The sequence below is a fragment of the Panthera onca genome, chromosome D1, assembly GCF_046562875.1.
Source record: "Panthera onca isolate mPanOnc1 chromosome D1, mPanOnc1 haplotype 2, whole genome shotgun sequence".
Taxonomy (NCBI): domain Eukaryota; kingdom Metazoa; phylum Chordata; class Mammalia; order Carnivora; family Felidae; genus Panthera; species Panthera onca.
The window spans coordinates 90,918,945-90,934,743 of NC_138348.1; positions in this window are offsets into that span (position 1 = coordinate 90,918,945).

Sequence of the window (15,799 nt, forward strand, 5' to 3'; positions counted from 1 at the left end):
GGAATAGAGACAGAAACTGACAAATAAATAGAGAATGATAGTAAAAGATGACAAAATCCAAGTGGAGGGCTCACCTTCCTTCTGAAGATAGGGATTCAGGCACAACCCATGTGCCCTGGCATTGATCTGAGTGGACACAGGGATGAAGTGTATTTATCCTATTTCCCCATGAGTTGTATTCTGGTTTTTTTTTTTTTTTAATTTTTTAATGTTTATTTATTTTTTGAGAGACAGCATGGTTATTTTTTGAGAGACAGCATGGGGGAGGGGCAGAGAGAGAGCAAGACACAGAATCCGAAGCAGGCTCCAGGGTCCGAGCTGCCAGCACAGAGTCCGATGCGGGACTCGAACTCAGGAACCACGAGATCACGTCCTGGGCTGAAGTCAGACGCTCAACCAACCGAGCCACCCAGGCGCCATGAGTTGTATTCTTCTTCTCCCGTAGACTCAGTTCTTCGGTGCCTGAGTCAGGGGCAGGTCTCTGAAGCACAGCTGCGCCTCGTTAAGAGTGTGTGTGCGTGTGCATGTGCTCGTGCCTGCGCGTGCCTGCATTGGTGGAAATCCTTCCTGAAAATGGGAACTGGCGGCTAAATCGGCACTGCCTGCCACCCCAGAGCAGGATCCTTATGGCTTTGCCTCATTCAGGACTTCCTGAGCTAGATAAGTCACTTCTCCCTTCTCTTCAAGTGCCCTGAAGTCTCTGCCTCAGGCCACAGTTTCTTCAACCCGCCCTTCATTCAACTGTTTTGATCACTTTTCCCAAGCTTCAGCAATGCCCTTTGGGTGGTGTTAAAAACTCCCAGGGATTCCAGCCTGTAAGGAGAGCGGGTGCCCTCTGGTGAGGTCTGGGATTAATCGTGTCAACGTAAACATCAATCTATCATGACTTGGGCTAACCCTGAGTATTCATGTGTCTGCATATTTACAGATGCCACCCTCATTTGCCTCCTGACTCTCGTCCATTGCTTTCATTAATCTATAGGACTGAACTTCGGTATAGAGAGTTCTGTGACTACAGCCCTCCTTGTCCCTGCAGCCAAATCAACCAATGGAATGACACTTGGACTTCCCTGGACAGCCTCCTGCCTCTCGCCACTGTGCACAGCCCCGCCTCCTGTCCCTTATTCCTCGGCGCCTTGTTGGAGGACAGTGATGAAGGAACCAATTGACCAGGATCACGTTGCCGGGATTTGGGTATGGCTTCCCTCCTGGAATCCCAAAACCATTCTTCATCTGACTGATGGAAAGATTTATCTTGCCAGGCCTTTGACACACATTATCAATTTTACCTTTCAAAATACCCCTCCAGACCAACTATTCATCATTCCCAATTTATAGATGGAGACATTGAGGCTCAATGGACTTTTAACAGTTCTCCCAAAGTATCACAGGTGGTGACGTGGTGAGAAGTAGTGTTCTCACCATATAGGCAGGATGAAACCATGATGCCCCGGCTTTAGCGACCAAAGACCATGCAACACAGTCCGGAGAACTGGTTTTTCTCAGTGTCTGGGTTTAGAAATTCTCCGGGTCGAGATTCTGTGCTACCACTTGCCAAGGTGGCAGGACTTACTTAACCACGTCAAGTCTTGGCTCTCCTCTCTGTAGAGCAGAGAAAATAATACCTGATTCACACACCTGACCTGATTTATGGAGGATAAGAGCTATCCCAGGGGAATCAGCCCAGTGACAGGAGCACACAAAGTGTATTTTAGCTATTAACAACGCCACTGCTTTTGTTATTATTATTGCCACTCCTACTCCCTGAGCTGTATTTTACCTAACAAATTAGATTTCTTTTATATTAAGGTCTCCTGGGCCAGCTTGTGCTGCTGAGGTCCCAGCACGTCTTGCTAAGGTCCAGTGGTGGCCACCACCAGGCTTGGTGTCCTTTCCACATCGCATCTGGCCCAAGCCAGACATTCGGTTCCCTTACCTAGTCTTCATAGAAACACTCTTAAGTACTAAACCCCTGCCCTTTGTCTCAAGTATTTTCCCCACTCCATTCAGAACAACCTGTTGCTGTTATCACCTTGAAACAGATCATATCATATCAGGCACCTGCTTTAAAAACTCACATCCCCCCCCCCGCCCACGCACACACACACACAAAATCTGTGTCAAATTCCATTGCTGTCATTTAAATTTTCGAAAACCATTGCCAATCTAACGTTCTAATTTTGATCGCATTACCCCATTCATTCTCTATCCCTGTTATTAACTATTTTGTCAACATGTTGGGAACCTCTCCATCCGGCACTTTTCTGAAGCTGTGCCTTTGTCTAAATGCCTTTGCTCACCTCTTCCTCATATCTACTAAGTTCACTTCACCATCCTTTATGGCTCAACATACATTTAAATTTGTCCGAAGCTCAGCTTGTCCTCCCTACCAGGCTAGAATTAAGACAATGTGGAAAGGATACAACATGTCTAGTATAGAATCTAGGTCTGGCCCCAGAACAGCACAATCATTGATACTAACATGATGCCATAGTTACCTTGGGCTAAAGAGTATTGCAAACTAGCAAATCCTCAATCTGTTGTCTTCCCAATTCCTTCTGGAGCCATAAACTGTGAAATGAGCTACCTTACTCTGACATTACACTCAAAAGCTGGAAGGCGCATACCTAACTTGAGAGTAACATTTGATGTAATGTATTTCATTTTGTAATAGGGGAAGCTGTAAGTCTGGCCAAAAGAAAACCATTGGACTCATTCTTTTCTTTTTTTTTAATTAAAAAACAATTTAATGTTTATTTATTTTGAGGAAGAGAGAGACAGGGCGTGAGCAGGGGAGGGACAGAGAGAGAGGGAGACACAGAATCTGAAGCAGGCGCCAGGCTCCGAGCTGTCAGCACAGAGCCCGACGTGGGGCTCGAACTCACTAGCTGCGAGATCGTGACCTGAGCCTAAGTTGGACGCTTAAGGGACTGAGCCACCCAGGCTCCCTGGACTAATTATTTTCAACATGACATGACCTTGGTACATAACACCCTTCATTGTATTGGCAACTGACACGGCTTATGTCCAGTTTCCAGTAAGCGATTTTGTTCTGCATAACTCTGGGAGGGACATTCCAAATGGCGTATTTAGATCCCCCCCCCCCATAAAAGAATATCATTGTGTGTAGCATTTGTTGTCTGGACTACTCATATGGCACTTACAGTCTTATTTTTCAGACATTTTTGCCCATACCTACTTGATTTTAAGCTCCTGAAAGTCAGGGCTCACGCTGAACCTCTGTGTAACATCACAGAGCCCAGTAAACACTCCTACATGTGTTAGTCACACGGGCAAGTGTGTTCGGAATGCCCGCTACAAGTTGAAAGACCATACCATGGACTTTGGAGTCTGTCTCTCTTGGGTTTGGTTTGACTATTATCTCTGCTGGAAACTGATCCTGCAATCACACCCAATAATACCCATTTTATAGAATTGTGAAGATAATTAGGATGAGGTTTATAAAATGTAGTTTTAGTGTCTTCCACATGGCAGGTGAACTATTATAATACATGTCATTGTAATTATATGTAACAGGACAGAATTTTTTTTGCCACATCGTTGTCTTTTCCCTCCACTGTCCTCTGCAACAAAGTCTTTCATTTCCCAGTTTCTGAAAAAGCACTACGCGTTGTCGCCATAACGTTTGGGCTTTTTCTGGTGCTGGATTTGGAAAGCAGAAGAAATGGAAGAACAAATACCACTTAGGCTAAGGCTGGGGAGGAACAGTCTACATGTGGCAGCAGAGAATGATGAAAACAGACGAGGAAGAGATGGGGGCTTGGGAGACATCGTTGTGGTCTGTGTATCACCTAGAATTTATAGTCATGGCCATTGCCTGTATGTTCCCTTCTAATTCTAATTCTTCTTGAATTATTTCAAAGCCACTTCTTTGGCTGGTTTGAGATGGGTATCTGTAGGTCACAAATCTTGAAACACTAATATATATGACTAAGTATTAAATTCTACTAGAGACCACAGTTTCCATCTTGTGATCAAGAGCACACAGATCCAGAGAAGCCAACGAAGGCATCGTTTATTTTTGGAATTAAATGCTTCCTCAAGGACATGCCCACCCACAAATGTATGCCAGCCCCACCCATCATCCCGGGAACTGATCTGTGGTCTTGAAGCTTGGCATGTGGGAAACAATGATAGAAATGTCCTCAAGCTCCCAGTAGGTTGCAAGAGTTCATTGCTCAGTTTTGGTCTACCGAAAACTTTTTCGGCTCCCTCATTCTTAATCTTTAACAGCCGAGCCTGCTGACTATTGGACCATTCAGTGAGATCTTTGGGGATCAAAACAGTGAAGTGGGAATAGACAGACCGAGCAGGATGGCGAAAGCCTGTTTTAATCTCCTTAATTTTTAAAGGTTCTTAATTTGGGACAGTCAAAGTTCTATAGAAATCCCAGGTCTCTGGGGGATGATTTTACCTGTTCATTTATTCAATAAACATTTACTGAGATCATACTCTGGACAGTAGCTAAGGTGGGTGCTTTAGGTACCTTGTTCCACTGAATCCTCCAAAGGAATGTGATAGGTCATATTGCCATCCCCATTATAAAGATCAAGAAACTGAGGACCCTAAAGAAGTAGTAGCTTGTTCTAAACAAACAGCTAGTTAGTGCTAGAGTGTTTGATTCCAGATCGTGGGTTCCAGATCACAGTGTTGAAATGGTAATCGAGTATAACCAGAAATGCCCTGAAGAATGTGTATGGGGCTCTTTGCAGGATTGGATACTTAACTTGCAGGGTGCCTTGTTCATAAATTATTTAGACTTTGGTTATGGAAACAACAGAGCGTTAAGCCAAGCACAGGGACCTTCTAAGTGCAGAGTCCTGCGTACCTACCTAGGTCCATGCCCAGTGAAGTCACTTCTGGTTTTCTGACTCTAACATCCAAAGTTTATCCAATGGGCTTACCTTCCCCAAGGACAGGTTTCCTAATAATAAAGTTTTGTTGTTTTTTTTTTTTATTTGGTCTCCTTAATGTTTTTTAGTGGCCTTATTTGTATGCTTAAGTGGGAGGAAGAAGGGCTCGCTCAAATGGCAAGCTGAGAAAAACTAGACCTGCTCCATGGCTCCTACCAGCCAGAGAAAGCCATGCTTCTGAAGTAATGACATTGACTTGAGTTTCAATGTAATGGTTCCTTAAACAACCTTGTTGTTTTTTGGGTTTTTTTTTCGCAGGGGTGGGGCGGCAGGGGCATAATACTAAAAGAGCAAACACAAAACAAAACAAAACAAAACAAAACAAAACAAAACCACCACTGACAGAACACAAAAATACAATCCCTTTCTGGTAAGAAAGATCTGTCACTCTGTACTCCAGGATTAAAATGGTACTCATGAATGCCTGAGCTGGCCTGTGCAGCAGACTAGCATAGTGATTTCATGGCTCAATCACTGCCATTTGACGGTCATCACATTTGCTGAGATTTCGGCTTTAAGGATGCTTTGTATTATTACGTAAGTAAAATCTTTAATATGTCGCAGTATTTTGAAAGAGCTACCAAAGCTGATAGAATATGGTGCCAAGGCCACACATTCTCTCTGTTGTATTTATTCATTTATTTTATAGAACACATTCCTTGAGTATCCTGTGCTGTGGCAGCTAGACGCTCTTACAAAATTTAAGGGACACGTATATTACCTATAGCTACTCATAACTATTGGCATTAAAATTCTAGTTACTGCCACACCGTAGGACTTTTTCCTACTGGATTTATCAGAAGTCAGGTTAGTTACTGAATCATTTCTTCCTGGCCTCTGCCTTCCCAAAGCATTCCAGAAGTTGAGAGTCGAGCCGGCCCAAGAAGTCCAAAGGAGCCATTAGGACATAAATCTTAATACAGAAAGTATCACTAAAATCAATAGGATTTGGCAGGTCCTGTCATATATCAAAGGATGCAGAAAGCAGGAAAGAAGTAACAGTCACCCTCTGTGACTTTATACCATAGTTCATTCACCTGCCACTCAAGCTAGGCTTGAAGTCAGGAAATGTTCTTGCCTTATTCCTGCAGTGACCATATATTATGGGTTTTCTGGGACAGTCTCAATTTCAAATATTCTGTCCTGTTGTCCCCATAAGTGTACTTAGACTTGTCAGGTTTTGTGTCCTGATTTTTTGGTTGAGAAAATATGTTCTCTGTGCTTGTTTCTCATCATATCCATAGTGAAATTGAGCTGGGTGACGTTGCACGAGTTTCTAAAACCTAGCTAGGCCTCAAAATTTCTTACCTGAAAAATATTGGAAAAGTGAAGGGACTGACCAGGGTCCATCATGTCCATGTTTGTTTTGTTTTGTTTTTCTTTAGCCAATTAAAAACTTTTTTTTAATGTTTATTTATTTTTGAGAGAGAGAGCACGAGTGAGGGAGGGGCAGAGAGAGAAGGAGACACAGAATAATCTGAAGCAGGCTGCAGGCTCTGAGCTATCAGCACAGAGCCAGATGCTGGGCTCCAGCCCACCAGTCTCCAGATCATGACCTGAGCTGAAGTCAGAGGCTCAACTGACTGAACCACCCAGGCGCCCTTCCATGTTTTGTTTGTTTGTTTTCAATTTTTTTTTCAACATTTATTTAGTTTTGAGAGGGAGAGAGAGAGAGAGTCAGAGCACAAGCTGGGGGGTGGGGGGGTGCAGAGAGAGAGGGAGACACTGAATCCAACACAGGCTCCAGGCTCTGAGCTGTCAGCACAGAGCCTGACATGGTGCTTGAACTCACGAACCATGAGATCATGACCCGAGCTGAAGTCGGACGCTCAACCGACTGAGCCACCCAGGTGCCCCTGTTTGTTTTTATTTTTAATTAAAGCACTGGGACACATTTTAAAATAGTATCTTGAACAGAACCGTGATACGTAATACTGATGACAGCAGAGATGCTCTGGTTGAAGGGAGAGACTCACCGCCCACACACCTGGGAAAGGTTTCCTCTAAAACCTTTCCTTTGGAATCTCAGCCTCTGAAACATGCAGTTTGAAAATCCTTGGGCTGGTGACCTCTAAATCCCTTTGTCACTCATATGGATGCAGTGGGACCCTGCGAAGTGTGCTGAGTGCAAAGCAGGTGAGTGGTCAGGTATGAGAAACACTAGAAGGAAATTCAGAGGGGCTCTCGTACATATATCTAGTGATCATCATAAAATGTAACCGTTACTGGTCCATTTTCTCGTGCACTTGGTCATAGAGAAGTGTCTTGTGATTCACTTGGAGACAGAAGGGCAGTGCAGATTAATGCAAAGTGTCCTATTTGGGCATGAGAAGAAGATTTGAGTTTGGGGCTTGGTTTTGCCACAAACTAGCTAGGTATATGATTTTGCCTGCCTGCGTGTCCCTTTTTAAAACTCCAGAATTGTTCATTGGGAATATGTGATCAGAAAGATCTCTTCCACCCGCAATGAATTCAGTGTTTACCCTAAGCTATGTGAAAAAAATTTGATTAGGAATTCAATGCCATTTCCAAGCCTAAGGAGGGGGGAAAAACGATATGTATATTTCTTTTTCCCCCGTTCCGAGCCCAGCTCTCAGCTCTGTCCCATTACATTGTGCGTTCTATTCTGGTTGCCCTTGCCTGAGGTTCAAAAGATATAAACAGCAGTTTCACAGGAAATAAAGAAGGTAATTCTATTGCACTTGGTAGCAAGGAAAAAAAAAAAGGAAAGAGCACAGAGGTTGGAGTCAGATAAACTTGGCCTCACACATCTACCTGCCACTTAGAAAACCTTGGAATAGGCAGATGACCTCTAAGGACTCTCCCTAAAGTGTATACATCTGAAGATTAAGATAATTTAGTAATATAAGATCCATCTTCAAGAGATTCAGGAGCATTACCTCATTCACACATCAACAGGAAAACCTTAGCTATTCCAGCTTTCGTTGTCACTTGCTATAGTCAATGGCAGCTGATCCTGGACCATCCAGCATGTTCAAGACCCAGGCAGAATTCACACCAGTACCATAGCCTTGGATTGACTCAACTCAATTCCCATATGCTGTTCTACTCTAATAAGTAGATACACCTTTTTTTGCCAAATATTATTAAACACTAGACACCGGTGTTCCCAACAAACCCAATCCTCAGGCAATTCTTGTTCTTGCCAATGAATGACAGGGTCAAAGAAACAAATGTAGAGGCCTGGAAAATGTGTAACAAAAGGATATTTTATCCCAAGGCCATCTGCTCACGTGCTGTGCTTTAGGATCATTGATAAAATTCCTCACGGTTAAATTGGAAATTTTATACATAAAACACACTGTGCTCATGTATGTGTAGTAAAAACAAAACAAAACAACTCCCTCCAAATACGCCTGTACACTTAGGACCTCTTAATGGGTTGATGAAATTGCACAGCAATGGGAAATCTAAAATAATGCTTCTCAAACACTAATATGCATATGAATCATTTGGGGGACCTTGATGACACAGAGATTATGATTCAGTAGACCTGGGGAGGGACCAGCATGCTGCCCTTCTAGAAAGTTTTCAGGTGATACTAATGTATAAAACCACCTTTGATTAGCAAGGTCCTAATAGTCTATCAGTTCTGCGTTTCAGAGGACATAAAATTAATTACTATTATTGTAAGTTATTTTGATATGTGGGCTATATAACGAGACTGCCTGGATTCAAATCCAAGACCATTCACTTACCATTAACGTGACCTGAAGAAAACTAAGTTTCCTTATGTTGTTATAAGGAGCATATGAATTTATAAACATACAATGCATAGAGCACCGCCTGACACATAAGAAGGGCTCAGTAAATGTCTGTTGTTCTACTCCAAGCGTAGACTTTTAAAACCTCCATTGAAGCAGTAGGAGATATTATTAGGGATCTGGAAACCAGGATTGAGGAATACATATTTATTCATGTTTCTTTATTCAGGAAATGGTTTAGGGCAGCTGGTTGTTAATTGCTTTTCTCAAGTATCCATATCCATAACAGGTGGCATAAATATCAATATATAAATATAGACAAGAACATAACTAGGAATGTGTATACCTCAAAAGATGGGTATACCCCCAACTAAAGATTATGCTATTAATAGCAGTAACTGGCTAATTGTAAAGTCATTTAATTGATGGTATTGATTAAAGTATTAACTTACCATGTTTAGCTTCTTTTCTGAAATTTTGCATTCTTTGCATTTCAGTTAGGGTTAGAATTTGAGCCTGCATCTGGTTTCAGGATAAACTGAGGAACCAACTACGTGTGCGTGTATGTGTGTGTTTTCTGTTACAGACACTTAATTTTCTTTTTTTTTTTTAAGTTTATTTATTTATTTTAAGAGAGAGAAAGCAAGCAGGGTAGGGGCAGAGACAGAGAGGAGAGAGCGAATCCCAAGTAGGCTCTGCACTGTCAGCACAGAGCCGGGACGCGGGGCTCGAACCCATGAACTGCGAGATCATGACCTGAGCTGAAATCAAGAGTGAGGCGCTTAACTGACTGAACCACCCAGGCCCCCTAGACACTTAATTTTCTTACTACTGTTAAGATCATATGAATAATGTCAGCAAGACAGTTACATACTTAATTACAACAAATTACAGCCAATTCCTATGGGGTTAAATCCTGGCCAAAAAGATCGAAAACGTTTGAGTCTGAAAAATATTACATTTGGGGAGTGAGGGGGCAGTGGCAGAATCTAGGTTGACTACGAGAAGTTTGACTACGGACAGGATTTCTGTGTAAGCAAAATGTTATGAATGTGGTTTCCCTGAACAAATATATAATTTATTTGAGGCAGCAGGGCCTAGAGGCTAAAGCATAAGTCTAGGAAGCACTAAATCCCTTTACCAATCCTGAGCGCTGATCTAAGACATGGTTACTTTTAAATCATTTCATCTCTCCAGTTCCCTGCGTGCAAAGGAAGGATTAAAGATGCCCATCTCACCTCAGCAAAGCTCTGGCACAAACTAATTACGGTTTAGAAATAGTTGCAAAGGACTATCACCAAGAAACGTGTATGACAAAGGGATGTTTACATACACCCATGCCAGTTGGAACAGAAGTAAATGCCAGAGAAAATTGATGACAAATATTGCAAGGCAAAGTGTTTACTCTGTGAGTGACAGAAAGGTGGTACCCTGCAGGAAGATGAGGGAAAGTTTAGCACATAGGCAGTATGAACGTGTGATTTAAAAGCAATGGCGTGTTGGGTCCAGGAGCTGGAGGAGGGGGGCTAGTTAATGGGGCCTGTCAATCTAAAGTGGTAGAATTAAATATAGATGGCGGGGATTTCTTCATTCGCTTATTTTCTCAGCAGAACTTCAAGTGGTGCACTGTATACCAGAAAGACCAAATCAAATGAGACATTTATTGTCCTTCATTTCAAGAGGCCCATAGTGCAGGGGTGGAGACATACATGGAAAATAATAATCGCAGTAGGTTATCCTAAGTGTTATGGTAGAATCAAACACAAAGGTGTTATAAGAGCAAAGAAGAGACACTACTCTTTAAATCAGACTCGGGGGTGGAAGCACGATTTCTGGAGATGATGCTTGAGTTGAATTTGAAGGATAAATCAGGGTTTGCCTCATGGAGAGAATTCAAGGTATGAAAAAAATCTCAGCCAGCCAAGCGCAGTAACTAACTGAGTTCCACCCCTATGGCTTATATGTTTATGTGAGTTTTCTCTCTAGTAAGGGAGGTTAAAATTTTAACAGACCCTTTTCCATATGAGACATGGAGGCAAGTAACCAGGGCTTCAGAACGTTGGGAGGTATTTAGCTTACAAGTTTTACAAAGGCCGACCCCTTTGGACCATCCCTGCATGAGTCCAATTCAAGAAGGATTCTGTAGCCAAAGAAAGTCCGAGAACAGTGTTCGGGAAAACCTTGCCTTAGTTAAGAAATCAGCCACCTCCTTGGATCTACGTGTTCTTTTCCTGTCTAGGTCAGAGCGCTCATGATTCTCCCTGACTCCCCAGCACCTCTCCGATCTGCCCTACTTAAACTAACCACACAGACATACATCACGACAGATGTCCCCAAGTGTTTTCTCCCGAAGATAACACAACTCTGCTCTTTGTTCAAACTTCACGATAAATTATGGTTCGCAAATGACTACAACTTCTCATTTTACCCTTCCAGGAGAGTGCCCCTTCTCCATTTGGCTGAATTTGTCAAAGTTTCCTCTTAAAGAAGTAGAAACATGGCATTGGTAGCCCTGTTCAGTTTTGTAGGGAGAGTGGTTTAAATGGAGTAAGATAGATAGATAGATAGAGATAGATATAGCAGTGTATGCTAATTATGTTCATATATATATATATTTAAATTTATATTTAAATTTATATTTATATTTATATTCATATTTATAGTAAATGTTTACATTGTATTGTGATAACTCCGGATTATATTTCTCAATCAAATATGGTGTAAATACAATATTTATATACATTGCATATAAATATATATATATTATATAATGTATATAAAAACATATTGAAATAAAATATGTATATTTAATGAAGCATGAGTAACATACAGTGTTATATTAGCTTCAGGTATACAGCATATTAATTCGCCAATGCCATGCATTACTCAGCTCACCGCCAGAAGTGTAGCCCCCATCTGTCACCGTACAACATCATTATGATATTACTGACTACGTAGATGGTATATTTAAAGCAGCCACCTCCTCTGTCTACCACGGTGAGCCCTGGCTGAGGTTTCTTGCTGCAGCAGGTGCAGGAAGTCCTCAAGATGAGTGGCCCCTGAGTCCTGCAGTTGACAGGAGGCCTTGAGATATCGGCCCAATCAGAAACTCCATGACGCTCAGGACGAGGAAGAAGAAGAAGGGGCTGACGGGGAGAGGAGGCAAGAAAGGAACACACCAGGAGAAAAGCTGATGAAAAGATACACTCGCAGAGGTTCAGGAGTTGCCTTGCTACCTCGAAAGGAAGAAGACCAAAAGTGTAAGCTTACACTATTGTTTGTAAATGCTAGAACACAATCCTCCCAGACAGAGGGAAGTGTAAGACCGAGAAGGAGGCACATAGAGAGAAAGAGGGAGAAAGAGAGAATAACTTCCGCCACCAAATTGCTTTTACTTAACAGTTTAGGTCAGTTTCAACTAGGTCACAAGGATGTGTGTATCTTCAGAATAAAGTCTTTAATCGGCTGATGGATATGAAAAAATAAATTACTGTGGCAAAATGTAATAAACGTTAAAGGGAAAATGATGAGGGTAATATAACTACATTGATTTAACTAGGATGATATAGAGGAATTGTCTGTTTTATAGGTTTCTAGATGTCTATTAGTGGCTCTGTATTAAGGAATAGGGCTGTTCTCTTGATATACTTAAGAGCTGTCAGTAATTCCTATTTCACAGTCCACCGCTTCAATTCAGAAAGTGTGTTCCAGCCCTTGGTGACCCCATCCCGGAGGCACTGGAGGGTGACCAGCTGCCACAGGTTTGCATTCGGGCAGCTATCGGGTAAGCAGCTGTATTATTCAAAATTGGGCTGCATTTAAGAGGAGCCAATCACTTCAGCCACCTCCCCCCTGCCCCGCCACCTTGTGACACTGCGGTGTCATTTGTTTTAATCACTCCTGGCGTTGAGCTCATTATGTCCTGATCATCTCTGGACAGAGCAGCCTCCTTGGTGGGTAGAAATGGTAATTGAGGACACTTAGGGAGCAGGCACCCTGCCAGTCCCTGGGGGCATTTATCCCCAAGAGATAGGGCACCTTCCCAGGATAAAGCAATAGACTTGAGCTTTAGGTAGAATGTCACTTTCCCACTATGATAATGCCACTGACCTATAAAGAGTAGCCTACCGTTCCCCATGGCCTCCTGAATTAAGCCCAAACTATTATCAGGAAAGAAAGGAGAAAACTCATCATTTCTGGTTACTTTCCAGGCATCACATGCTGTGCTGGACACTTTCCAGTGTTAACTCGTTTAATACCCAAATTAATGCTTTTTAAATAAGACGGCATCTGTGACTGTCCCTATCAGAGACCCCGCCTAATGATATGTTTTGCTCCTTTACACCTAAGTATCTTTAATGATATTTTTCTTACTCCTTCCACTTAATGTGGCAAAGACCGTCTGGCTGCTTTTCAAGTGTCTAGATAAGGATAAAGCCCTGGAAGGATCTAGCGTAGCTCTCAACTAGGAACCATTTTGCCCCCTATGGCGGGGGGGGGGGGGGGGCATTTAGCAACGTCTGAAGATATTTTTGAACATCAACTGGTGGGGGCTGGGTGCTATTGGTATCTAGTACATAGAGGCCAGGGATCCTGTCAAACATCCTGCAATGCACAGGACGGGACAACACAGCAATAATGTATCCAGCACAAAGTGTCCCTAGCGGTTGAGAAATTTAATCCAGAGTTAACGCAAATGGTTTTTCCGAGTCCTTTCCTACTGGTATGCCCTACCGTTTTCTGCCTGTTTCCCATAATCAGGTCAGTCTACGCTACTTTGTGCCCACACTTCTTCCCAAAACACGAGCCCCTCTTCCACCTCTCTAACTTTCCTCATGCTGTTCCCTAGCCCTACTTGGCACCCTCCTCGTGCTGCTGAGACACTGGCCATTCCTCATCCCAAATGGGAGGGGGCTTTCCTTCCTGTCTTACTTCTGAATCAGGTTCACACTGCCTCAGAATCAAAGATACTGAAATACAGTTTGGATCTTTGACCTCAAATAAGTTAGTTCTCCGGGTTTTCTGTTGTTCAAGGATCCTCTTTTAATATTAATGGTGGCTATCATTTATTAAATTCCCATTATCCGTGTGGCATCGTATTTTGTGAGATTGATTTCAAAAGATATATCATTTGATCTTGACACCGCCCTCCAGGGCAAACCCTATCCCCATTTTACAGACAGAGAACTGAAGCTCAGAGATGTTACATCATTTGTTCAAGGTAACCTTTGATTCTTTGGAAGCATTTTTTAATATTCAGTGTCACTAAGTGGCCAATCAGAGATTCCAGACCAAATATGCGTGACTCTAAAACTGTGAAAGTTCTTTCCACAGTGCAGCAGAGACACTTCCTGCCTTTATTTTTATAAGGGATGTGGCCACTCTAAACTACTTAAAGTAAGCCAGTATCCAAAGTTGTTGCTAAGGGCAACTTGGTAAAGCTTGTTAGATAAGTAATCTCAGTATCCTATGCAAATCAGTCCCATAGCTACAGGCGTGAAAGGTGGATTTGGAGGTAGGGAAAAAGGTTATTCAATTCCTCTCCTAGAGGGAGAAGTCATAGAAAATTCTGTGATTACAGCAAACTAATCTTAGGGACTGCCAAACAGCTTTTAGCAAGAAGAAACTAGTTGATGATGGAGAATGCTACATCCATTACTCATCTATTGCTGCATAAACAGTTGCCTCAAAATTTGTGCATCATAGTTTCTGTGCATCAGGAATTTGGAAGCAGCTTAGATGTGGTTCTGGATCAGCATCTCTCATGAGGCTGCAGTCCCCCATATGCTTTCAAGGTGGCTCATTCCCACCACCGGCAAGTCGGGGTAGGGTTTGGACAGGAGGCCTCAGTGTTTTGCCATATGGGTCTCCCCATAAGGCTGCTCCGGTGTCCTCATTACATGGCAGCTGACTTGCTCCAGAGTGAGTGATCCAAAAGAGAGCAACGCAGAAACCAGGATAGCTTTTATGACCCAGCCTTGGAAATCACATCGTTTCCATCACTGTTCTAGTGGGTGAGGAGGCAAGCCCTGTTCAGTGAAGGAGGGGAATACCCAAGGGCATGAATCCCAGGGGTGGGGGGGTGCAAGGATTATTGTGGCCACATGATGACACAGTTATTTTAAATCTGAAAAAAAGATCGGTCGCAGAACAGATTCCCTAGGCTGCCGTACCCACACCTGCACTTGAGGGCACGCTGTTATATGAGACTTTGACACCAGGCTAGTTCAAAGCTGGAAGAGTTTGGATGTCAGGGATGGAATCAGAGTAAGACTCTGTACTCATAGAGTGCATGTATGTCAATTCTGGAATACAGGGTGGAGTTTCAGAGAATTGAAGGACCGAGTAGTCATAAAGTTCTCCAGAGCCCTCAAAAAGGATGGGCTAAGTAAGGGGAAAAGATTACAAATAGAAAAAAAGAAAAAGAAAGAAAGTAATTGGGAACCACCGGAAAAAGACTAAACAAATTGATGTTGTTGTTGGTTTTCCCTTCTAGAAATTTCCAAGATGGTTTGGGTGATGTATGTGGTTCTGATAGAGAAAGGGCTGTAAAGCAGACAAAAGCTAAGAGGATTACAGCCTCAGACATCAGGAGGGAGAGGCCAGTGCTGGCAGAGAGATCTTGAATCTGTTGAAAAAAGCAAGGAGAGAACAGTTGTTTCTTGTAAGATAATATATTTTGCGGACACCCACGAAAGGTGAGAAACTAAAGCCAAAGTAAGCATCCTCAGTATCACATACCCACTATGGAAAGGAAATAGTGTCCCAGTGTCTGTGGGACGTGAACAAGCTCATCCAGCAAGTTCTCTTATCAACTGACAGCCAGTGTCACATAATACCAATATAACATTCAACACATATATTGTATGGTATTTTCTATTAACTAAACTCCTTAATCCAACTTTATAATAGAAGCACTATTCTCACATTTCACACGATCCAAGGATCCTCGTTAAGAAATAGTATGCTACTTGTAACATCCATGAAACTTACTATCTTGGGGAAGTCAGGAGATAAGTAAACCTGGAAAAAGTGTTCTAATTAGTATATTAAGTTGAAGGTACAATATTCAGTAAAAGCAATAATAGCTATAGCGTAATAGAAGTCAAATAGAGGCAAGGTAGCTTTGTTACCATAGGA